Raw genomic sequence first — 25,966 nt, 5'->3', positions numbered from 1 at the left:
TTTTCCCTGTCTTTCTTACTTCATTCCTTCTTGGTACATGGAGTTCTTACTTTGGTGGGAGGAAGAATCTAATGATTTTCTGTCTTACTCTCTGTTTACATTTATTATAACGTGGAGACTTACTGTGGTGGCCATTTTGGAGACGATTGGCTTGTTTGTCTGGTGAACATAGGTTGGGGCATTTTGTTAGGGGCAAAAACTATGAAACAAATCATTAGCCGTGTGTGCTGTGGATTCCTTCCTACAGAATGAAATATAAATGTGTTATAATAATATTGAATACGTGGCCCTATCACTTTAACAGAAGCAGAGATCGCCTGCTGCTTGGAAGCCAGGACAAAGTTCTGTGAGCGCATGCTTTTCCCTCGGGCGGTCTGGGACCTTTGTGCATAGAATCCCGTGGATTGCTGCACGATGGGAGGAGGATTGTTCCGTACTGCATAAACTGTCCAACCAGAAGATTTGGCCTTAGAAGGGAGACTCTGCAAAACACATTTTTGGTGCCACCTTTTGTACTCGCCATATTAGATGTCCGTACACAGCCCCCTCCATGTCTGTGTCACGTCCACCGGCCGCTAGAGTTATAGGAGGATCCGAGGACACCTAGTGGCTGAAAATGGTGACTGCTGCGTGCGTCCTGGGTTTGGGAACGAGGCTGCTGCAAGCCTTAAGCGCTGTGAGGACATAACCTGTGCGAAGCAGCAGTCCGGCTCCGCTGGGTCCCGGTCCCGCGGGGTGGAGCTGGGCCAGCAGGCAGAGCCACTGTCCTGTGCCTCGCTGAGCGCTCAGTGCTGCTGCGGGCTCTCTGAGCAGCTGGGCGCCCGTAGGCCGCATCTCTACAGTCTGGGTGGTGGTGGCGGAGGGGGACGAGGAGATTTGCACTCAGTTTGGGGTTCATGCTCCGGAGGGGTGGCAGTTCCGGGTCCTGAATTTTTTATGTGAGACCGGTAGACAGATGATAAATAAGTTCTCAAGTTTGTCGGTTTCGTTGCCGTATTTTGCTTGCTAGCCAGCAGGTGGCAATCAGAGATGATTTTGTAACAATCTCGTCGCTAATATTTACCGGCAGATCACACATTAATGTTTCACACAGCTATATGCAATCGTGCTGTTCACAGAGTGGCTAAGAAAGAGTTAAACAAGTGGCAGAGATGAGAGATCCTGTCTTGAAGTCGGAGGCAAGGACTGAGACTGGAGCAGAGAAAAGGTGCAGAAGTGGACAATGTGTGTGGCGAGATGCAGGCTGTTAGATTTGAAGGGGCCCGAGTGTTCCAAGCAGGAGAAGCTCTATGGGACTGACGTGGCAGGAGTCCTTCCCTGTGGTAAGTTTCCGGGCTCTTGACCGTTGACCAGATCACTCAGTGCCTGCCACACTTTGGCCTTGGGGTGGTCCTTCTTTTATAGTCACGGATAAAGGGATTGCACTTTGTGTGGTTGATAAGCTCACCTGGCTGGCTGGAGTTTCTGATATGACCTTAAATATTTTCAGATACTTTTGAAAGTTTGTATCTTCTGGTTTGCTGACAGAGGGTGGCTGCTTACTTGTGTAAGCAAGATACAAGGTTCATCTTTCTTGGCACATTTCTGCTAACATGAAGTAAATCAGGTTAAGGCCATTGCTTAATCAAAGCAGCCATTACTTCCAGACTTGGCACAACAACAAAGCTGGCATTTTCTACAGCATGGAGTAACCCAGAGCAGTCAGCCTGTCCTTCTGTCATATTGGTGGCACCTGCTTTTATTATGAGTGTCACAGATTTGAGGGAAGCTTTCTAAATATTATTGGCCTGTACTTTACCCCCAGTGATTCTTAGAACTAGCAACAATTACCTAAGTTTCCAGTATTGCTAAACTAACTGAACGTGGACATCCACATCCATGGGTGACTGGGATCGGCCTCTATCTTCATTATTATTGCCCTTGGACTGTGATTAGACATTTCACTTCTTTTCAAGACAGAGTCTCACTATGTAGCCCTGGTTGGCCTGGAACTGTTTGCTTCTGTTTCACCAAATGCTAGGATTAAAGGGCCACAACATCTGGATTTAGACATTGTATTCAAATGCAAAATCTTGGTAGAGGTGGGCCATGACTGTACGTGGAAGGTGTGTTTCAGTAAGAGAACGCCCAAGTGTTTGATCTACAAGGTTCCCTAGAGTTATGCTATTGGAGAAACTGAGACACTGTCTCTCTCTGTCTCTCTCTCTGTGTCTTCTCTCTGTCTCTGTCTCTGTCTCTCTCTCTCTCTTCTTAGTTTCATTAATAAAGAATTTAGAAAAGGGCGCAAAGTCAACTCTATTCCAATTTAAGAGAAAACTAACAGACCAGGTGTGGTGGTTTGAATGAGAATGTCCCTTAGAGGCTCACATCCCAGTTGGCAGTGTGGTTTGGGGGACGTTGACGAGACAGGGCCTTGTTGGAGGAAGTACGTCACCGGAAGTGGGCTTTGGCAGTTTAAGGCCTCGTGCCATGTCCAGTTTGCTCTCTGTTTTGTGCTATGGTTCCAGAAGTGAGCTCCGAGCTTCTGTTCCTGCTGCCTTGTCCGCCGCTTGCCGCCACGCTTCCCCACTGAGGACCTGCGGAACCATCAGCCCACAGAAATCCCGGCTGTGGTGTTTTATCACAGCAAGAGACAAGTAAAATAACACAACAGGCGAGATGTAAATCTTGGCAGCTGCTGGAATAGGAAGAAGGAGGAAAAAGCCTCTTACAATGGCGGTTGGTAAGCATCAGCATGGCTAGGGGAGTATTAAGTTTCAGAGAATGAATGAGAAGGCCCAGAGCATCAGGGGAAAGCATCCACAGGCTTTAGTCAGTATTAATAAATAAATAAATAAATAAATAAATAAATAAATAAATAAATAAATAAATAAATAACAAAACAAAAACAAAAACGTAGAAGAGGGAAAAAAGTTAGATTGTCCAATTCAGAAAAATGGCAAGTGGATTAACTCCTGTGTGTGACTGAATGTCATTTCTGTTTCCTGTTCTTTCTACTATGCCCTCCCTGCCAATATGGACTCTAGTCTTCTGGAACTGTGAGCCAAAGTAAGTGCTGTCCTTTCCTAGCTTGCTTTTATCAGGCTGCTTTATCATAGCATCATGAAAGTAACTCGTACACTGTTCTAGAGCCACATCTGTAGTAAGTAGGACAGTATCGTAAGCTGTCCTTATTGTAAGGTGACTTCTATGCATCAGAGACCAGAAGGAATCCAACCCCCTGAAAATGATGTTACTAGGGCCCTCCATACATTAATCATGAATCAAAAAAGAAAAAGAATCCTCCCGCAGACATGCCCATGGATCAGTCTGATGGAGGCAATTTCTCAGTTGAGGTTCCTCTTCCCAGGTGACTCCAGTTTGTCACACGACATAAACTAACTAGCATAAGATTCAAGTCTTTCATAACAAGCATTTCAAAACCAATTTTATTTTAAAAGTTCAATTTTTTGTTCTGACCTGTAAGGCAACAAAAAGGCAGGATAATACTCCGGCATCTCTGTTCGGAGTTTGTCCTCTGGGAAAACACAGAGACAACCATTCTTCTAAATCTTAGCGGTCTCGAATTTTCAATTTTAGTCAGAGCCTCACTGGACCACTCTCATGTGAGGGCCTGAGAACTAAGAAATTTTTTTGTTTTCACTTTTCTTCTTCTTCTTCTTCTTCTTCTTCTTCTTCTTCTTCTTCTTCTTCTTCTTCTTCTTCTTCTTCTTCTTCTTCTTCTTCTTTCTTCCTCCTCCTCCTCCTCCTCCTCCTCCTCCTCCTCCTCCGACAGGATTTCTCTGTGTAGTCCCAGCTAGCCTGGAACTCACTCTGTAGACCAGGCTGGCCTTGAACAAAAGGATATGTTATGGGAATTCTGCCATTCCGTCTAATGACCAATCAAATGGAATGTTTTTTGTTTTTGTTTTTGTTTTGTTTTGTTTTTTGACACAATGGGTGTGGTCTTCTCTGAAGCTTCGTGACTCCTTAAAACCTTTAAAAAAGTCACTCTCGCTGCGGAGATGTGGCTTGCAGTTTGGTTCCATCTCCCTTGGGCAGACTGGCAGGACAGCAGCAGCTGAACCAGCAGCAGCCTCTCTGTTTTGTTCTATGTCGTGTGTGTGCTTTATTGATTTCACCTGTTAATAAACCTGATTTGACCCTAAAGTTCTGTCCGCTATAAAGATCCACCTGCCTCTGCCTCCCGAGTGCTGGGATTGCAGGTGTGCGCCACCGCTGCCCAGCACAATAGGGAATTTTCTCACCTATTTTACAGAATCAGAATTGAGACAAGGAAGAAAGTAAAAGAAGATTAAACAGGTAACAGTCTTATCAAGGATATCCAATTATATCCAACCTGTTGGGGCAGCCAGTCAGTACTTTTTATTTTTAAACTCTGCTTATATTATGAAATGGAATTTGGGCCAATTTGACAGTTTTAATTCGTGTGAGCACTCACTCATCCTATAAGCCAATTTGGTACTATGTAAACAATACAAAAATATAAGCATATGCAGAGCATGTAGAGTATGTGTGCACACACATGAGATTTTTAAAAATAATTTATTTAAATTTATTTTATGTGCATTGGTGTGAAGGTGTCAGATGCCCTGGAACTGGAGTTACAGACAGTTGTGAACTGCCATATGAGTGCCAAGAATTGAATCCACATCCTCGGGAAGAGCAGCCAGTGCTCTTAACTGCTGAGCCATCTTTCTAGCCCTGATAGAGATATTTTTAATCACTTAAAAAAAATTTAGCCGGGAGGTGGTGACCTTTAATCCCAGCACTCCAGAGGCAGAGGCAGGTGGATCTCTGAATATGAGGTCAGTCTGGTCTACAGAGTGAGTGCCAGGACAGTCAGGGCTAGCTACACAGAGAAATGGTGTCTCAAAAAACCAAAAACCAAACAACAACAACAACAAAACCCTTTTGTTTAGATCTACTATTCCCCATGTCCTGCACACCTTGGGTCTCAGAATCCTGACTAGGAATGGAAAGCGAAATAAGAAAGGACAGACCACAGACACACAGAGTGAAGCTTTGGTTCTGTGGGGTATTGAAGGCAGGAGGTGTGGACAGCTAGTCACATCCCTTTCACACTCAAGGGCAGAGGGAAAAAATCCATAATGTTCACTTGCCTGTTTGCTTGTGCTCAGCCCGATTGCTCTACTCTTGTATAATTCAGTACATCCCTCTTCACCTAAGGAATGGTGCTGCCCACAGTAGGCTGCCTCTTCTCACACTGACTTACTTAATTAAGGTGACCCCTCACAGACATGCTAACAAATCAACCCAATGTGGACATCTCCTCATTGAAGCTCTCTTCCCAGGAAATCTTGAGTTGTGTTGACAGTAAAAGCTAACGGTAACACCAGATGAGGTAGAATTTTTTTCCTCTGGAATTTCCAAGGCGGTGCAGTCTCACGATAGCTGGGTTTGTGTTGTTGCTACTGTTGCTGTTGTTCTCTTATAGGCATTTGGCAGCCACAATTTGTCATGGAAGCTGGTAAACAGACCCAGTATACAAAGAGAAACTAGTGTAAGCTACCAGCACAAAGGATGAGCCGATTCTGCTGTTGCTTTACCCTAGAACTCCAACGAACTGTTGGAATTGCTGTGTGAGAGGCTCTTCAGATGTATAAACAATATAATCATTGTCTCAGTCAGTGTTCTATTGCTGGGAAGAGACATCATGACCATGGCAACTCTTAGAAACAAAGCATTTACTTGGGACCTGCCTATAGTTCAGAGGTTTAGTCCATTGTCACCGTGGCAGGAAGTATGGTGGCTTGTAGTCAGAAATGGTGCTGGAGAAGTAGATGAGAGCTTTACATCCAGATCTTCAGGAAACAGCAAGAGAGAGCCACTGGGCCTGGCTTGGGCTTCCGAAACCCCAAAACCCACCCTCAGTGACACACTTCCTCCAACAAGGCCACACCCACTCCAACAAAGCCACACCCACTCCAACACGGCCACAGCTCCTTTTCCCTCTTGAGTAGCACCACTCTCTAATGACAAAGCATTCAAATACATGAGTCTACAGGGGCCATTCCTATCCAAACCACCACAAGCATGATGATCAAGATATGGCTTGAACGTGTGTAGAACATAATACCATGTCAGTGTCTTAGGAATTAAGTCTGGATCTCCTATACTATGAGGCTCACTCTTATGTCAACATGTATTTGCTTATACAGGAGTCAGTGGCCTTTAAGGACATGGCTGTGAACTTCACCTGGGGGAGTGGACTATGTCAGATCCAAACCAAAAGGAGCTTTATTAAGATCTTCTGTGGGAAACCTTGAGGAACCCGGTCTCCACAGTAAACAGATGATTATTGTCTTAACTAAAGAACAAGTGCTTCTGGCTCATCAGTGCCGCTGCATGGACTGAAATATGGTAAAGAAGCATTTGGGTAAATAAGTCGAGTGAATCACTTTATACAGTGGATTTAACTAGAATCTAGTATTTTTCCTATGATAATATTTTGTAATATCATCATTCCTAATGATTTCTCTGGGTCTGCCTTTTAAAAAACCAAATGAGAACATGAAAACACTGAAAATGAATACCAACATCCCTGGTGAAAACTAGGTAATTCATACCCCCAAGAGACATTATTGGTCCTCTAAAATCTTAGTATGATAAGATACTTAAGAAAAAGTAAAAGACAAATATATATAGCTTCAAAGTGATTTAATCCTGAGTAATTTTCTCCAAAACTGCATGCTTATTAAGACTCAGCAATCAGAACATCCCAAGTGTTCTAATATTGGAAGCAAATAGAACATCATGATGCCATAGTGATTCTTTCTTATGGTCTGTACACATAAACTTCATTCTATGCATGATATTATTGAAAATGCTATGTTAATTTATCTGCAAACTTTGGGTATAAGGCATGTACAAAATAAAAGCAATATATATATACTGGAACAATTACCAACATACCTAATGGATATCAAGTATTCCCAAAATCCAACATAATTTGTGTCAGTAACATTGTACATCAAGAATGTACACAATAGCCGGGCGGTGGTGGCGCACGCCTTTAATCCCAGCACTCGGGAGGCAGAGGCAGGCGGATCTCTGTGAGTTCGAGGCCAGCCTGGGCTACCGAGTGAGTCCCAGGAAAGGCGCAAAGCTACACAGAGAAACCCTGTCTCGAAAAACCAAAAAAAAAAAAAAAAAAAAAGAATGTACACAATAGTTTGGGTGTTGGTGGGTTGGTGGTGCACACCTTTAATCCCAGCACTCAGGAGGCAGAGGCAGGTGGATCTCTGTGAGTTTGAGGCCAGCCTGGTCAAAAAAAAGATGGGTTGAAGAAGAGCCAGAACTGTTACACAGAGAAACACTGTCTTGAAAGAAAAAAAGAAAAAATGTGCACAATGGTGTTTATTTAAATGTGACATAGATATTTAATGTTTGCCAGACATGAAGATGATATAATGCAACTGTATATGAATATTATACTTTTTGTTTAGCTATGCTCAAACCATTTTGCAGAGCATATAGTTTGAATATGTTAAAAATTTACAGGTCATGTTATCACTTATTATATAACAAATCATTAATAACCAAAATCTTAGTAATGCTTTTTTTTTCATTTTTCTTGCAGCCAATTGGAAGAGAAATCATGTGGATGTAAAGAAAGTCACCAGTGTGCAAAAATCTCCAACTGCATCTCAAAGCAGTTGTAAATCTACACAGAAATATCCATAAGTGAAAATGGAGTGTATGAAGAAATAGGCATTGGCTATATATCTCTAAGTGTGTTCTCAAAGCTCTCCCAGGATACAAACCTTATGAAGACCAAGAATATGGAAAGAAACCATATAAGCATAAAGAGTTTGAGAATATCTCCAGTTCCCCTATGTCCTTTCTGAAGCATGAAGGGACTCATACTGGAGAGAATTCTTCTAAAATAATCACTGTGATGAGATACTTTTATATTTCAGATATGGTCAACATCATGAAAGAACTTTCATTAGAGAGAAAAAAATCCACGAGTATAAGCAATGTGAGAAAGTTTCATTTCATTCATTTCAAAGGCATGAGGAATGTCACAGTCAGTAGAAATTCTATGTAAGTAAACAATGTGAGAACACCTTCACTCTTCCCACTATTCTAAAAAAACATGAAAGAAATCACACTGGTGAGAAGCCCTATGTATGTAAGGTATGTGAGAAAGCCTTCTTGCTTCTGAAGCAATTACAAAGACATGAGGTAATTCCTAGTGGCAAGAATCCTGGGCCAGGCGTGGTGGCACACACGTTTAATCCCAGCACTCGGGAGGCAAGGGCAGCTGATCGCTGCTCCTCTATCAGTTGCAGGCTTCTCCCTCTCATAGCAGTTGCTGCTGTCCAGTCTCCTGTTCTGCCATACTTGTATCACAGGGCTGCTCTCTCTTTCCTGGCTCTCCATCACATATTCTTGCATCATAATGACATTGGTGTAAGCCCTCAAGCCTCTTGAGTGCCCAGGCCTCTCCCCCAAGGATCCCTAACTGCCTGGTTTCACCCACAGAATACTCTGTCTGCTCTAACTGCTGGACCCTGCACCTACCCTACAGAGTAAAAAGCCCAATCTCTTGAAATCCCACCAATCTCTACCCTGGAAAGCTCCACCCTGAAATGTTCCATTCCCTTCTCAAGAATCTCCATATGAGCCCTGTATCCTGCCCAGTTTGCTGCATTTTTCCACCCTGTCTGAGGCAGCCACTTTCCTGGATTCCTTTCTCCCAATAATCCTCTTAGTGAGGTTTGGGTGATGATCTTTGCTGGAGTGGAGTGAGGCAGAGAAGTAACAACTTTTGAAGGAGCAGCACAGAACTGCTACATTTCTGTGGATAAACTCCCTTAGCAGAGCAGAGCAGAACTGCTACGTTCCTGTGGGGAAACCATCCCCAAAAGAACAGAGCTTTAGGTAGAGCCTGGTTTCCCATGCTAGGATATCCTCCCCGTTAGAGTTGTAACACCTACAGTTGGGAGCTGTGGTGTGTCATGCAGTGTACCTTTTGCCCAAACAGTAGTCATTACCATGAGTTGCTGGTCTGGTTCAGGGCCTCTGGCTTCTGACACAACATCAATACTGGACCCTCACCAAGACTCCTCTCAGATATCCTGATGTTACCCGGAGTCATGAGGTCCTGTGGCTATGGTTCTGCAGGACTGGCCCCTTCACATGTTCCCGTAGCTCATAGATGGGCTAGATGTTGGGGTGCATCAACTCAAAGCCCTGGATCTGGGTAGTAGCTGAGTTGGTCAACCTGGGTCTCTACCACACCCAACCCATAAGGGGTGAGGCCAGCTCTCCTACCCTGTGAGGGGTTGGGCCAGCTCTCCCTTGGCCTGCAAGGGGTGAGGACAGATCTCCATCACTGAGGGATGGAGCCAGGCAAGGGTGGCTGGCAAGGGACGGGGTAAGAGGACTTTTTCCATGTGGTTTGACAAGAAAAATATTTCACCCGGGAACTGTAGTTACAGACAGCTGTGAGCTGCCATGTGGGTGTTAGGAATTGAACCCAGGTCCTCTGATAGATCAGTCAGTGCTATTAACTACTGAGCCATCTCTCCAGCCCCAAAACAGGTTTTCTTTCTTTCTTTCTTTCTTTCTTTCTTTCTTTCTTTCTTTCTTTCTTTCTTTCTTTCTTTCTTTCTTTCTTTCTTTCTTTCTTTCTTTCTTTCTTTCTTTCTTTCTTTCTCTTTCTTTCTTTCTCTTTCTTTCTTTCTTTCTTTTTCTTTCTTCCTTCCTTCCTTCCTTCTCTCTCTCCCTCCCTCCCTCCCTTCCTTCCTTCCTTCCCTCCCTCCCTCCCTCCCTCTCTCCCTCCTTTTTTCCTTCTTTCTTTCTTTCTTTCTTTCTTTCTTTCTTTCTTTCTTTCTTTCTTTCTTTCTTTCTTTCTTTCTTTTTCTTCCTTCCTTCCTTCCTTCCTTCCTTCCTTCCTTCCTTCCTTCCTTCCTTCCTTCTCTCTCTCCCTCCCTCCCTCCCTCCCTTCCTTCCTTTCCTCCCTCCCTCCCTCCCTCCCTCTCTCCCTCCTTTTTTCCTTCTTTCTTTCTTTCTTTCTTTCTTTCTTTCTTTCTTTCTTTCTTTCTTTCTTTCTTTCTTTCTTTCTTTTTTTCAACACAGGGTTTCTCTGTTTATGTAGCCTTGGCTGTGCTGGAACTCACTCTGTAGACCAGACTGGCCTTGAATATAGATATCTGCCTACATTTGTTTTCTGTGTGCTGTGTCATGGCTAGCTCATTTTTCTTTTTAAAAGACTTATTTATTTATTTATTTATTTATTTATTTATTTATTTATTTATTTATTTATTTATTTATCACATATATGGAGTTCTGCATGCATGTGTGCCTGCACACCAGAAGAGGGCACCAGATCTCATTATCTGTTTGTGAGTTATCTGGTTAACTCACATTATCTGGTTGTGAGTTGTCATGTGGTTTCTGAGAATTGAATTCAGGACCTCTGGAAGAATAGCTAATGCTCTTAAACCCTGAGCCATCTCTCCAGCCCCTAGTTCATTCTTAATTATATTTCTGGACTCCACATTTTTATTTTTTGCTCTAGAAAAGTAAGTTTTTATCTGACTAGGTTAAATGGAATGATTTCTTAAAATCAGAAGATGGAGACCAGTGAGACCTACATCTGAATAAACCACAAAAATAAAATGAAGTGCACTAACATAACATAATTTTGTAAGCTTCATTACAGTAATATTACATAAGTTTAAAGAGTGGTTTTTAAAATTCAATTAAGTGGTTATTTCTCTTGTCATTTTAAACTGTGTTGGGCTCATAAGTGAGTTGATATTTATTTGTAATAGGTCAGAACTCAAAAAAATTTCCTTATTTTAGACCATTGTGATTAATGGTGATTTATTATTATTTTTCTGAATATTGTGACTTTCCTATTTGATTCATGTAGCATATTCTGACTATTTTGTACAAATTTCATTCTCTTTGATGCACAAAAAGTTTTATGTTGATTTTGATGCTGTTAATTTTTAACTTAATGCTTTAAGAATTTCATAAAATGTACTTTGATCATGTTCTGTAGCATGAATTCTAAGTAGTCTTAATAACAAAACCCTGGAGTCAGATATTGGTGTAAATTCTGAAAGATCAGAGAAATAAAGAAGCTGCCACAGTCACCTCTTACCTCTCTGACTCCTCAGATCAATAAAGGGCCAAGCTCCTGTCTCCAACCTGCTTTATTACTTCCTTTCTCCACCCAGCCATATCACTTCCTGTCTCCTGTCTGTACAGACCTCCAGACCTCTATGGTTAACTAATGGCAAGCTCTACCCTCTGATCTTCAGGCAAGCTTTATTATTAGAGCACAAACAAAATATCACCACATTTCCCTTTTTGTCTAAAATTTAAAAAGGTTATAACTAATATAAGAAAAATTATATGCAATAAGTACAATAACTATATATAATATATATAGGCAATAAGTACATCAGCAATGTCTAGTCCATAAACATTTGACAAATTCAGAGAAAATATTCAATTATCTATCCTATCTTGGTCTAAAATGTTGTACCTAATTCACTTTCTATTCTAACTTGCATTACCAAAACTATCTTTTAATGTTTCTCAACCCTATACACTTTATACCTCATTAGTGAGTTTCTTTTATGAATCTGGTAGCAAGGAAATCTATAACTATAAAGTCTTCAACTCTATCAGAAACCTGAGAAGGAAATAACTTGAGTAAGAAGGAAGTGAAAGCAAGCAACTTCCAAAAAAATGTAAGAAATGACAGAAAGAGCTGACTGCCTGGACAGTCACCCAAGGTCCCTCTGCTATGTTGGGGCATCCATCTTCAGTCTACAGGCCTAGCATATCTGACAGACTTTTCTGTGAAGCAGAATATTTTGAAGGGCTGTCCTACTTTCTCTTGGCAAAATTCAGCAGTCACTTTCTTTTGTCCTGCTTGTCCAGTTTGGACAGCATACTATCAGCAGTTGAGGCAAGGGCAGTTTCTTGCCCAGTGGCTAACTTTTGCCACAAAGAAAGTAAACTTCACACGGAGTTTCTCCCTCCAATGCCCATCATCTTCTCTGAAGTAGATTGGTGCTGCCAAGATCAATGTCTCACTGTCATAAAAAAAAAAAAAAGAACCTGTGCTATTAGAACATCTTAAATGCCATATTCTATAGATCTCTGAAGTGTTTGAAGATGACCTGTCTATCTAAAATATATTTGTTTGACCTTGAAAACATATTTAATATGACTACAGGTTTCATTCTAATGACTAACTACTGACATGCATTTTTTATATTCTAATTAGTGGGTAATAATAACTTTCAAGGACTAAAAATTTGCACTACATTGTTAAATGAGTTGTATAGGTACAATACCTTGAACAAGGGTAGAAATGTATGTACAGTATTTTTTAACAAAAATAATCTCAAATTTGTATCAACATACAAAGATCCATATCAATGTAAAATATTTAAAACAAGTAGTTGCTTTTTGGTTTAAAAGTAGATTCAATAATTTACCCTTTTACACTATCATATCTATATCCCCCCTAATGTATATAGTAAGTTTTGAAATAATATTCATACCTTAAGAAAAGTTTTAAAGAATCAAAATAAAACCAAAGGATCATGAGATTAGTAGCAATAGAATAGTCTCTAATTTTGGTTTTTCTTATCTCCCATATCAGGTGGCTCCTCTGACATGAGACAGAGATTTTGGGTTTTACTTTAACAAGCATGCTTGGGTTTAGAGAAGGAGAGAGCCACATTCCTACTCCAAAGCCAGTTTTAATTTTCAATTGGAATTGAAATTGAATGGTCATGCTGGTTGATGAAATACCATCTCTTCTAATTAAGAAGTCACTCTTGTTTAAATTGAACCTTTATCAATTTTGATGTTATCCACAGCTTTTCTTCTCCTGAGGAAACAAAAGCAAAACCTCTTCCCCAATGTAACATATACCCTGGTTTCCATTCTGAGGTCAACACATCTTTAAAGTACACAGGTTGATTTAATTCCATATTTTTTCTATTATCCATCATCTCTCCACAGCTGTCATTCCTTTTTCATTAGCATTTAGAAAATTCAAGCTATTAAAGCACTATGTAACCTATTTCTAGTGGTCTTTATTACCATTTTCTGTTTATTTAGTGTATCCTTTAGAGTTCAATTTGATCTTTCTATAACTGCTTGCCCTGTAGGACTGTGTGGTATACCTGCTATATACTTTTTGTTATAATAAGCAAAAAAAAAAAAAAAAACTGTTTCATTTTACTAGAGACATATGCTGGAGCATTGTCAGTCTTAATTTGTACAGGTATACCTATGATGGCCTTAACTTCTATCAAATGTGATTACAGAATCAGCCTTTTCAGAACTAAAAGCAGTTGCCCATTGAAATTCTGAATATGTGTCTATGGTATGGTGTACATATTTTAATTTTTCAAATTCTGCAAAATGAAACTCATCCATCTGCCAAATTTCATTCCTTTGAGTACCTTTTGAGTTACTTCCTGCAGGTAGTGGAGTTTGGTTGTATAAAGAACAAGTAGGACATTTCCTTATAATTTCCTTGGCTTGTTGCCAAGCGATGGAAAAATCTTTTTTCAAACCTTTGCTATTGACATGATGTTTTTTATGAAACTCTGAGGCCTCTGGGATATTTCCTATCAACAGTTGATTAATTTCATCATTACCTTGTGCTAGAGGGCCTGGCAGACACATATGGGAACTGATGTATGTTATATATATGGGATGACTCCTATTCCTAATTATTTCTTGTAACTGAATAAATAATAAAGTCAATTCTGTATCATCTTGTATAAATTCAGTGGTTTCAATATGTAAAACAACTCTTTCTGCATATTGAGAATTAATAACTTATATTAAGAGGTTCTGGAAAATCTAATAATACCAAGAGAATAGCATATAATTCTGACTTTTTGACAGAATCATAAGGGCTTTGCCACTTTATTGCATTTCCTAATTTTAACCTGCCTTTTATGATTTGTTTGCATCAGGATAAAATGTAGGGGCTCTAGAAACTGGTGTTTCCCATACATTATGAAGAAGAATCAAGTCAGTTCCCTTTATAAATTAAATTCTCTTACTTTTGGGATATTTGTTGTTAATCTCTCTCAAAAAATTACTGCAAGCTCTTTGCCAATATTTGTTTTCTGCCTGTAATGAGACAAATTCAGCATTAGTCAAAAAGTTACTACAATTTCTGATGGGTCTATTCCTACTAATTGACAAAAGTCCTAATTTTCCTTTTAGAATCAACTCAGAGACCTTTTCCACATAAGTTTTAAAATTTTTTACTGTGTTTATGTGATAAAATGTCCATTCTAAGATAATATCTTACCCCCTGCATTAAAATCCCTGTAGGAGAATTTGTACAGGGTAAAATAATCAGAATGCAATCAGTCTCTGGATCCAAATGATCCACATGTGCATCCTGTAATTTCTTTTCCAATTCTCTCTCACCTTCAGCTGATAATTGTCTTGGACTATTAAAGTCCTTGTCACCTTTTAGGTTTGAAACAAATTACTCAGTTCTTGATTTTTTACTCCAGTAGTGGGCCACAGATGGGCAATGTCTCCCAGCAATCTTTGAAAGTCATTAAGAGTTTGCAACTGATCTCTCCTAATGTGTACCTTTTTGGGATTGGATGTTTTGTAGACCTATTTTATAGCCTAAGTAATTAACAGAATCTCCTCTTTGTATTTTTCAGGAGCAATTTGTAATCCCCAACAAGGCAAAATTTTCCTTACTTCTTCAAACATTCTTTTTAAAGTATCTACATTTGAATCAGCTAGTAAAATATCATCCATATAATGGTAAACTATAGATTGAGAAAATTGCTTACATATCATTTCCAATGGCTGTTGTGCAAAATATTGGCACAAGGTACGGCGATTAAACCTTCCATTGATATCTCTTAACCAGCTGAGAATTATTATAAGTAGACACGATGAAAGCAAATTTTTCTATGTCTTTTTCTTGTAAAGATATAGTGAAGAAACAATTTTTTAAATCAATAACTACAAGAGACCATCCTTTAGGTGGTAGAGAAGGCAAAGAAATTCCAGGATGTAGAGAGCCTATTAGCTGGATCACCTTATTAGCAGCTCTTAGATCAGTTACTGTGGTGATATATTGTGATATAAAGCTTACCTGGGGATCACAGGACAGAGCCAGCCACTAAACTAGACATAAGGGCAGGCAGCGGGGGCAGACACCTTTAATCCTACCACTTAGGAGGCAGAGATCTGCCTGGATCTCTGTGAGTTCAAGGCCATACTGGGCTACACGAGAGAAACAGAACTAGGCAATAGTGACACATACCTTTAATCCCAGGAAGTAATATGGCAGGACACCGAAAGGTATATAAGGCATGAGGAAACAGGAACTCACTCTCTGGAGACTAAGGATTTCCAAGTGGTAAGAACTTGTGGTTAGCTTGCTCTACTTTTCTGATCTTTCAGCTTTCACCCCAATATCTTGATCTGGGTTTTTTATTAAAAGATCATCTAAGATTTGAACAAGTTACCCTTCTCCAGTTTCCAAATTTCTTTTTAATAACAAATACAAGAAAATCCCAAGGGCTGGTTGATTCTTCAATATGCTGAGCATTTAGCTGCTCTTGTACCAGCTGTTCTAAGGCCTGTAATTTCTCTGTTGTTAAAGGCCATTGCTCAACTCATACAGGTTTGTCCATTAACCATTTTAAAGGTAGGGCCACTGGTGCCTTTGAAAGATCAGCAGCTGTTGTGCCTTGTTTTTGTACAACCTGAATGATCAGCGATTGTTCTTTATAATGTCTTCTAATATTTTTTTCCAGAAACATGTGTTGATTTATGGTTTGATTCTGAGATTGAAGAAATGTTAATCTGAGTATGCCATTGCTGTAACAAATCACATCCCCATAAATTCATTGCTATGTTAGCCACATTTGGCTTTAATTTTCCTCCCTGTCCTTCTGGCCCTATACATTTGACCCATCTCATGCTCTGTTTTACCTGAGATAACATTCCAGTCCCTAACAACTGAACATTTACCTCCTGAAGAGGACAATTTGGATGCCAAGATTCTGGTGCAATTATTGTTATAGCCTACCTGTGTCTGCAACAGCAATGTCATTTCTTCGTATTTTTAACTTTGGTCTTTGATCATTTATAGAAATTTGCCAAAATGTTTGCTTTATGGTTTCTCCTGAAATTTGTGTTTTATCTTCTAAAATTGTTCTATCATCCAGAGAAGTAAGGTTTTTTGTTTCTTGTTTGTTTTTTGTTTTAATAGGCATTAAGTTCTTTAATTGCTCTGGAAAGGAGTTTCCTCTACAATATCAGGAACCTACTGAACTGAATTTGACATAGGGGCCTTTGAGAGGCCCCTCAAGGTGTTTCCTGATGGCAAAACATTACTGTGACTGATGCTTGTTGATCTACATTCATTAGTCCAATTAGTCCATTAGCCTTTGCCACACCTTTTACATACTCCAGGCAGGAAGGGCATTCTGTTTGGATTATTCTTAGAAAACATTGTTTCTAGAAATTCCCTGTTTATAATCTCTTTTTAGGTGACCTTGTTTACTGCAATTGAAACACCAGACATTTCCATTTTTCTTCAAACCTCTGGAAATCACTTCTCCTATCTAAGCACCATCACGATTATGACATTCAATATTGACTGTATTTGAGATCCATTCCTCTAAGAGTGCTGATCTTGCCTTTAGTGGCCTAATTATACTTTTACATTGGGTACTAGCATTTTCTAACACCAGAGATTCAATTATTGTTTGTCTAGCTTCTGAATTTAGTATCCTTTTATTTACTGCTGAAGTCAATCTTTGTAAAAAATCAGTGAAGGTCTCTTTTGGGTCCTATATAACTTTTGTAAATGACTCAATTTTCTTTCCTACTTCTTCTCTCTGTTCCAAACATTCAAGGCTGCCATGCAGCATAAAGCCAGGATATGGTAATCATATAAAGGTTGTCTTTGTATATCAGCATAATCGCCTTCTCCAAGAAGTTGATCATTGGAAATATCTAGACCTCTAGCTCTACTTCATTGTTCAATGGTCTTAGCCTCATCCTTCCACCAGGTCCTCCACTGTAATTGGGAACCAGCCTCCAATATTGCTGTAACCAAATCTCACCAGTCTTGAGGGATAATTCTATTACAAGTTGACCACAATTTTAACATCTGCTTCATGAAAGATGAGTATATGCCATATGAGACTATTGTTTCTTTGTATCTCCTCAAATCTAACATTTGCACAGAACTCCAGTCAGCTCTTATATAGCCTTGAGGATATCTATCACTGGGTAGTTCTTTTAAAGTTACTGGATAGATTAAGGTTGGCTACTTGAAAGCCTTAGGCTGTTTCTCTGTAACCTTATAATGAAATGTTGAGATTGGTTCTCCTTTAAATTCTTCTGTCTGGGTCTGATTATCTCTATGATCTGTTTTTGCCCCACCTGCAGGGCTTCAACGGGTTCTTGACCACCCTAAGGAGGGAATGTAGGGATAGGAGATACAAAGGAAAGACACCAAGTCTAGATTCTGATCAAGGTGCAACATTATTTCTCTTCCACAAAGGTTTATATAGTTCCACAGGGTGGGGGGAGCAAGAAACTGTCATCTGCATAAAGTGGGGCAAGCTAACAGGATATTTGTATAGGATGTTTACAGGGTGAGAGGGTCAAGGGCTCTGACTCAATGTCCTGTTGCTAGGCAACCTGACTGTAAGATGATCTAGTTCCCCGTCTTATTGGGTGTCTGTACTTTTCCACTAACTAGAGATTCTGTCCTTGTCCCTGACATGTTTTAACAAGTTTTTCTAAAACTTTATCTTGGCACTCATATTAACCAACCTTTTCAATGATAATATAAAAAATGATAAATAAATAATATTTATAATTAGCTTTACATCTATCCCATCAACATTAATTATCCTCTCATTTAATTGTTCCATTTTCAAACCATCCTATGTATTATCTATCATACAGAGACCTAACTCCCTCCATTGTAATAATGTTTCCCATTTTTTTAATGCGGCGGGGGGGGGGGGATGTTCTCTGTGTCTTTTTAAAAAATTAATCCCCCCCCCTTAAGAAATCCCAATTAGCTCACCAAATCTGCTGACCATAAAGATTCAGATGATGGTAAAGTGTGAGGCTGACTGCTCCTGTGTAGAACAGTAGAAGCTTGAGTGGGTGTCAGAGCGGCTACTTAGTGTGGCAGCAACCCAAGGAGGGGGCCCAGGAAAATCCACAACCTATTTGGAGAGGGAACCTGCTGTGTGAAAAGTGCACACAGAAGATCATGGGGAAGAAACACATGTGGCGGGAACTGCTGCCTAAAAGCAGAGCTGGCTGGTGGGGAAGGCTAACTCCTGCAGCATATTGAGCCCACACACCTATGGAGTTTGTTGCAGGGAGGCTACAACAGAAAAAAAAAATCCCAAACTCACACAGGGGCTTGAGGAAAAGAAAGAAAAACCTTAGCTGGCAGGGTAGTGACTCTAGCTACATGCAGCTCTGGCATGTGCTGGTGGCTGCAAAGCCACAGGCAAGTGGCTTTTTCATGAATTTGTGCCTCAAAGTTGGACACCAGATATAGTGCAAATTCTAATTGGTCTTAATAACAAAACCCAGAGTCAGATATCTGGGTAAATGCTGAAAGGTCAGAGAAGTAAAGGAGCTGCCACAATCACCTTTTACCTCTTCAACTGCTCAGACCAACTGCTCAGACCAAAAAAAAAAAAAAGGGCTGAGCTCCTGTCTCCACCCTCCCTTATCACTTCCTCTCTCAGCTTGGTCAGCCTACCAGGTACACACCCTTAAAGAAAAACTGACTCTCCCCACAGCTATTAGTTGCCAATAGCTCCTCAGCTATGGGCAGCACTTTATGCTGACCTTGCCTCTCCATGCTGGGATTTTTGTCTGGTTGCTTGAGAATGGGCAGGTCTTGTGCATACCGTCCCAACTGCCATGAGTTCATGTATTCCGCTGCTCCATTGTGAGTGGAAACACTGTTTCCTTGTAATTATCCTCTGCTTCTGGCTCTTACACTCTTTCCTCCCCCTCTTCCACAATGACCTTTTTTGTCTTTATGGAAGTTTTCTCGGTGAGAAACTACAGAGAGTGGAAAGGAAAGTAGAAACAGGAGACTCAGCTGCAGATGTGAGGTACTGGCTGTTTTCTGGGTAGTGTTTTGGTTTTGGTATGCACAGGGTTTGGGGGTCAACCTGTATATTAGTTAGTTCTCTGTTGCTGTGATAAAACACCATGACCAAAAGTGATTTATGGAAGGAGTTTAGTTTGGCTTCCAGTGCCAGAGTGATAAGAGTCTGTCATGGTGGGGAGACATGGCAGCAAGTGGCAGCCGTGGAAGCCAGAATATGAAGCTGATATGTTCACACGAAAGCTTGAAGGCAGAGAGAAAAATAGAAGATGTTTGAGTCTTTAAACTCTCAAAGCTACCTCCAGTGGCTTCTAACAAGGCCGCATCACCTACACTTCCCCCAAACAGAACCACCAACTGGGTACCAAATGTTCAACTATCTGAACCTATGGTGGGGGGCATTCTCTCAAACCACAACAGCCTATAACTTATCTACATGAATAAAGTCTGTGAAAGTCAGGCTTAGAGAAAGACTCCGGTGAGAATGTCCCTTTACTAAATATGAAGGTTGGGAAGGCATTTTCACCTCTGGGGTTGGGGGCAGCAGGGAATTACAGGTTCCCTCAGTTCTAGCCAATGTACCCTTGACTATTCAATGGTGGTCCATATGGGAGCTCCGTTTTAGTTTGGCCCTTGAGCTTGGTAGTGTATGTGACCTTATGAGTGTGGGTTTTCCTTGTGATCCTGTATGCTGATTAGTTTTGATGTGTTGTTTGTTTCTATATTTATTTTGTCAACTCAACACAAACTAGAGTTATCTGAGACAAGGGAACCCCAGTTGATGAAATGCCACCATCAGATTGACTACAGACAATTTTGTGGGGGCACTTTCTTGATTAATGATTATGTGAGAGGGCCCAGCCCACTGAGAGTGGTGCCTGCCCTGCCTCCCCCCCCCCCAAACCCAGGCAGACAGCTAAACCTGAAGAAAAGCAGTGGAATGTGAAGCTGGAGAAAAATAGAGTAAGCAGCATTCCTCCATGGTCTCTGCTTCAATTTTTGCCTCCAGGCCTCTGTCATGAGCTCCTGCCTCAGTTTCCCAGATGAAAGACTATAACCTATAAGCTGACATAAATTCTTTCCTCAAGTTGCTTTTGATCAATATTTTATCATAGCAACAAAGAAGTGAACCAGGACACCTTGCATTTTTGCAGCTTATTTATCTGAGTGAGTTTCAATTCCTTTCCTCTCAATTCATTTTTGGAATGCTGGTGATCTATGAGATCACCAGTGGTGGGCGACGCTGACAAGCTGGTGACACACAGGCTGAAAATGAATTTTTCCGAAAAGACAAAGGTATTAAATGTATTAGATACACCGTGGTGCAGTCGCAGCGACTCCTGAGAAGGGTCAAAGGACCGGAATTGGCACAGGACACCCCAAGACCAAGTTCTCAGCACCAAGGAGATTCATTTGCCCCAGAGGGACAAAGGACAGAGAATAAAGAGACAAAGACAGGAGACAGAGGATGAAGGAGAAGGGGACAGGGAGTGGGGGAGGGATATTTGTCTTGAAGGAACGAAGGACCGCCTCAGGATAGAAAGGAGACAGATGTGGCCCATAGGCAAATGTCAGTTTACAAAGGGAACAAAGAAAACCCAGTGTTAGGATGAAGCATTTAATTTTAATTGGGCATGTTAATTAGGGCAGCCAAAGGGGGCTTTTAGTTGCTGGACCTTGGTGGTCAGCCTCAGGTGGAGGAAGTGTCCAAATAAGGAAGTAGACCTTGGCAGCTAGCTCTAGGGTTTAATCTAATGGTTTAGCAAGGGAGAGTGAATGGGAGAGAAGGGCAAGGCCGGCCAGAGCCATGTTTGCCATGCTCAGGCCTGCTAGAGGCCTTCAAAGGGACCCTATTGAATTGCTGAGAGTTAGTAAATGTCTTTCTCAGCTGTTGAAGTTATTTAGTTTTATCTCATGGACCGTTCTTGTTGGTTCTGTATTTGAGGGGCAGAAGCTAGATTTCAAAACATTTACTGTCTCTCTTGAGAGTAACATGGAGATCAGGGGCCATGTGTCCTTTGGAAGGTAGGTTGTAAATCTTTGCATATTGTTAGCATTCAGGCATTATGCTGGCCTGCCACCAGGGTCCTCAGCTGCAGCCACTAAGAGCACTTCCTGTGCACATGCGCTTGGCCGGCTCAGGCATCTACATGGCCAGCTCAGGGTCCTGACAGAGTATGTCATCAGCAGTGGCTGCTATGTCGCTATGTAGTCCCTGTGTGCATGTGCTACACCCCTTTTAAAGCAAGCTCCGCCCATTTCTTTTTCCCTTCTCTACACTACTCTGCCCCCTCTCTCTCCTCCCCTTCAATAAACCTCCTACATGAGTTTTGTTGTATGGTGTTGCTTCTTCCTGCTGCTAAACTACAACATTGGTGCCATGTGATTCAGCAGGCTTTCCTGGTGGTTCCTCCTGCCCACTGGCAGTCTGAGGCACACCAGGACCCTGGAACCTGTGACAGCCTGACCCTTCCAATTAGCTGATTGCTGGGTCTCTTCATCCAACACTAGCACAATCTGTGAATTCACCTTCTCCCAGTCAGCTTAAATGCTTCCCTGGGCCCGTGACCGTTGAGCATCTGGCATCCCTCTTGTGTACTTGGAGGTGGGGAACCCCCAACCACAGCCTTCAATGTCATGGTTGATACCCTTTGCAAACAATCAGCCCTGGCCCTTTCTGACAAGTGGCCATTTCTCTCAGCAGTGGTTTCTCACCTCTCGGTCCCACCAGCAAGACCTGGTGCCAGGCAACTCCTTGTTTCTCTGGGTTCAGAACCCCCAGCCCCTGCTCCTGTATGAGGGTACACAGGGCAGTTTGCAGATGAAATACACCAGACTAGCACAGCACACCTGGCTGGGGCTGAGGTCCCCAACCAGGACCCCTGATGGGACTATAATACCCCAGGAGGCATTCTAGCTAGGGATCAGTTTACAACCTACCTCCTGACTGGTCTCTGTAAGGCTGCCCTTAAGCTAATTAACTATGAAAAACTCTACGAAATCATCCAGGACAAACAGGAAAAGCCATTTCAGTTCCTAGAATGCCCCACAAAGGCCCTCTTACAGTAGACTAATCTAAACCCTCAAAAACCCAGAGGGCAGACAACTCCTTATGACCTTTCTTTTTCCAGAGCTTCCCCAACATTAGGGCCAAGCTTAAGCATCTGGAGAGAGGGCCTCTAACTCCACAGGCAGAAGTCTTAGCTCTAGCCTTTAAGGTGTCCATGGGAGAGATAAAAAACCTGTAAACAGAAATACCACATATTGACCAAGGCCATCCGACCAGCTTCAGCAATTGCCTGGGCTCCCTTGCTGTTGATTTTAATGTGGTGGAGCTGTGTTATTCATTAAGTGGCGCTGTTACCATGTGAGAAAGGCTACGAGGCACGACAAAACCCAGTACCAGAGCTTTATTAGGAGAGGGGAGGGACAGAAGAGAGTGGGCCAGGCCTGTGGAAGACATGTGCACAGAGAGAGGGGGGAGGAGAAGAGAGGGAGTGGAGGAGTCTGTGACCCGATTCTTATGAATTCCACTGTACATGAGCATATTGACTTATGGAGCTATGCCACACATGCACATAGATTGTGTGATCACGCCTCATGCAAATTACATGACCACGCAGCGTGGATTACATAGGACATAAGGCCCCATACTTGGCTATTGAACTGTGCATGGGCAGCCCATATAGTTGGGAGAGTGGCCAGGAATTCCAATGTTTGCCCCCTGTTGCTCAAGGACCAACCACTGGATCCCTGCTTCAAATGTGCTCAGGAGAGACACTGGGTCCAGGCCTGCCCTAATCCCCACAGGCTACCTGGCCATGTCCAAGGTGCCACCAAGAAGGACACTGAGCTCTTTGACTGCCCCTGTGCTCCTTGTGGCATGGGTACATCAGATGCAGAGCACCCTCCAGCCAACATTTTAGGCTTTGACCATGGATGACTGAAGTGACCTGGGCTTCCTTGACCCAACCATTGCCATCTCTGATGGGGAGTCCCAGACTGTCATCACAGTATCAGAGCAGTCCATCTCCTTCCTCCTGGATTCTGGGGCCACTTACTCAGTCCTGGCAGAGTTTTGGGGACCCACCTCTCCTTCTTGTTCCCCTATTCAGGGTAAGGGGGCAGCCTTACCTACCTCACCAGACCCCCTCCCTCTCAATTGCATTTGCAGGGGTATTCCTCTCGCTTATTCCTTCCTAATGGTGCCACCATGTCTGGTACCCTTACTGGGAGGGACCTTTTAGCCAAAGTGGGAGCCTCTATTTCTTTTGCCCCTCCCCCCCATTCACCTGACCCCAGACTCACCAGCAGCCCCTCTCCTCCTCCTAGCCACCCACCCTACTGGTTCCAACACATCATTTCCTCTGCCAGCCTCCCAGGTGGACACCCAAGTCTAGGACACCCAAAACCCCTCTGTGCTAGACCCCATTCCCCCATCATCATACAATTACAGGACCATACCTGGTACATTACCCAAGCCCAGTACCCACTCTCACTCCGGAGATAGGGGACTTAAACCTATTATCTCTGACCTCCTATGCAAAAAACTACTTCATCCCACATCTTTTCCTTTTAACATCCCTATACTTGCAGTTAAGAAGCCCAATGGGACCTACCACCTGGTTCATGACCTCTGGTTCATTAACTCTGCAGTGATCCCACTCTACTCTGTGGTGTCTAACCCTTGCACACTCCTTTCCACCATCCCCTCAGGGACCTCCCATTTCTCAGTTCTGGATCTCAAGGATGCTTCCTTTTGCTGGGGATGTCTTTCTGTATGCTCTGAATGTGTTGCTCTGATTGGTTAATAAAGTGCTGATTGGCCAGTAGCCAGGCAGGAAATATAGGCAGGACAAAGAGAGAGGAGAATTCTGGGAACAGGAAGGCTGAGTTAGGAGTTGCCAGCTAGACACAGAGGAAGTGAAATGTAAAAGTACTGGTAAGCCACAAGCCATGTGGCAACTTACAGATTAATAGAAATGGGTTACTTTAAGATATAAGAACTAGATAACAAGAAGCCTGCCACAGAGAAAAGGGGAAGTGCTGTGGGATGTTCTGTATGGCAAATGTGTTGCTCTGATTGGTTAGTAAATAAAACACTGATTGTCCAGTAGTCAGGAAGGAGGAAGTATAGGCGGGACAAGGAGGAGAAGAATTCTGGGAAGTGAAAGGCTGAGTCAGAGACACTGCCAGCCACCACCATGACAAGCCACATGTAAAGACGCCGGTAAGCCACAAGCCACATGGCAAGGTATAGATTTATAGAAATGGGTTAATTTAAGATATAAGAATAGTTAGCAAGAAGCCTGCCACGGCCATACAGTTTGTATGCAATATAAGTCTCTGTGTTTACTTGGTTGGGTCTGAGCAGCTGTGGGACTGGCGGGTGAGAGAGATTTGTCCTGACTGTGGGCAAGGCAGGAAAACTCTAGCTACACCACAGCCATACAATTTACAATGTAAGTTTCCGTGTGTTTACTTGGGTCCAAGCAGCTGCAGGACTGGCAGGTGAGAGAGATTTGTTCTGAACTCAGGGCCGAGCGGGACTGGAGAAAACTCCAGCTATATTCTTTTCTATCCCTCTTAGTACTCAGGCTCAAAACATCTTTGCTTTCACCTGGACTGACCCTGACACGTACCTCTCCATCCAACTCACTTGGACTATCCTACCCCAGGGGTTTCAGGACAGTCCACACCTGTTTGGCCAGGCCCTGGCTTTTGATCTACTCTCTTAGTCTCTCCTCATACAGTATATCAATGACCTTCTCTGCAGTCCACCCATACAAATTAGTCAAACTAACACCTCTGTTCTTCTGAATTTCTTGTCCAGCCAGGGCTATAGAGTCTCATCTTCCAAGATCCAACTGTCCACCCCTCAGGTTACCGACTTGTTAACTAACCATTACCCCACCCCACAAAACCATTACTTTGGATATAAAATACCTAATCCAATCTCTCACAGTCCCCTCTACTAGCTGACTTCTTAGGTTCCCGAATCTCCTCTTTTTCCCTCCTTGCCTGACCCTCACATGAACTCCTCCTCACTGCCATTACTAAGACCTTTCAGAAGCTCCAGCAGGCCCTCCTTCAGGCCCTAGCACTTCATCTCCCAGACCTAGCCTGTCCCTTCTCCTTTCCCTCTATGTAACAGAAAAAGAGGGATATGCCCTTGGGGTCCTAGGCCACCAGCTGGGACCTTCCTTTGTACCCACAGCATACCTGTCAAAACCACTAGGCCTTACCACCCAGGGATGGGCACCCTGCATACGTAGTTTAGCAGCTGCTGAACTCCTCTTTTGTGAATCAAAAAAACTAACCTTTGGGTTACCCACCACCATTTTCTCCTCTACAACCTGACCCGTCTCTTAACTTATGAAGGCTGACAAACTCTACCTCCTTCCGGGTGGCACTGGTAGAAGGTGCCACACTAACTTTCCAATCTTGCCCACCCCTCAATGTCTCAAATCTTCTTCCTTGACCAAACACTGACTACTCTCTCTCTCTCTCATTCTTGCACTGAAACCCTTCACACACAGCATGGCACATTGCCTCAGGCCATCTATACCCATACACAGACGGCAGCTCCTTTGCACCCGAGGGGACCCAAAAAGCAGGCTATGCCATAGTGTCAGATACTGAGTGAGGAACCCAGGCCCTGCCCTGACTATTCTGCAGCCATGACAGGCTGTGGAAAACACCCAACAGAATGTAGGCCCCTGGCACAGCACAATGTGCCTGTGAGTCCCGAAACTTGGGCCTAGTTCTAGTTACAGGAAAACACGAGCAGATGTCCTCATA

The 25,966-nt window shown here is 42.4% G+C and overlaps 1 long non-coding RNA gene across 2 annotated transcripts; it reads left to right on the top strand.

The window, feature by feature from the left end:
* Positions 1 to 683: 683 nt before the first annotated feature.
* Positions 684 to 13,087, top strand: LOC107402984 (uncharacterized). 2 transcript variants are annotated; one of them, XR_013047013.1, is made up of 4 exons: positions 684 to 1,322; positions 6,183 to 6,384; positions 7,604 to 8,070; positions 12,662 to 13,087. It is a non-coding gene; the product is annotated as an uncharacterized LOC107402984 (long non-coding RNA). The 2 variants fall into 2 exon arrangements; XR_013047014.1 differs by having other exon boundaries at positions 6,183 to 6,400.
* The last annotated feature ends 12,879 nt before the right edge of the window (positions 13,088 to 25,966 follow it).

The sequence above is a fragment of the Peromyscus maniculatus genome, chromosome 22 (genome assembly GCF_049852395.1).
Source record: "Peromyscus maniculatus bairdii isolate BWxNUB_F1_BW_parent chromosome 22, HU_Pman_BW_mat_3.1, whole genome shotgun sequence".
NCBI classification, from domain to species: domain Eukaryota; kingdom Metazoa; phylum Chordata; class Mammalia; order Rodentia; family Cricetidae; genus Peromyscus; species Peromyscus maniculatus.
This window is presented reverse-complemented; position numbering and strand designations above follow the sequence as displayed.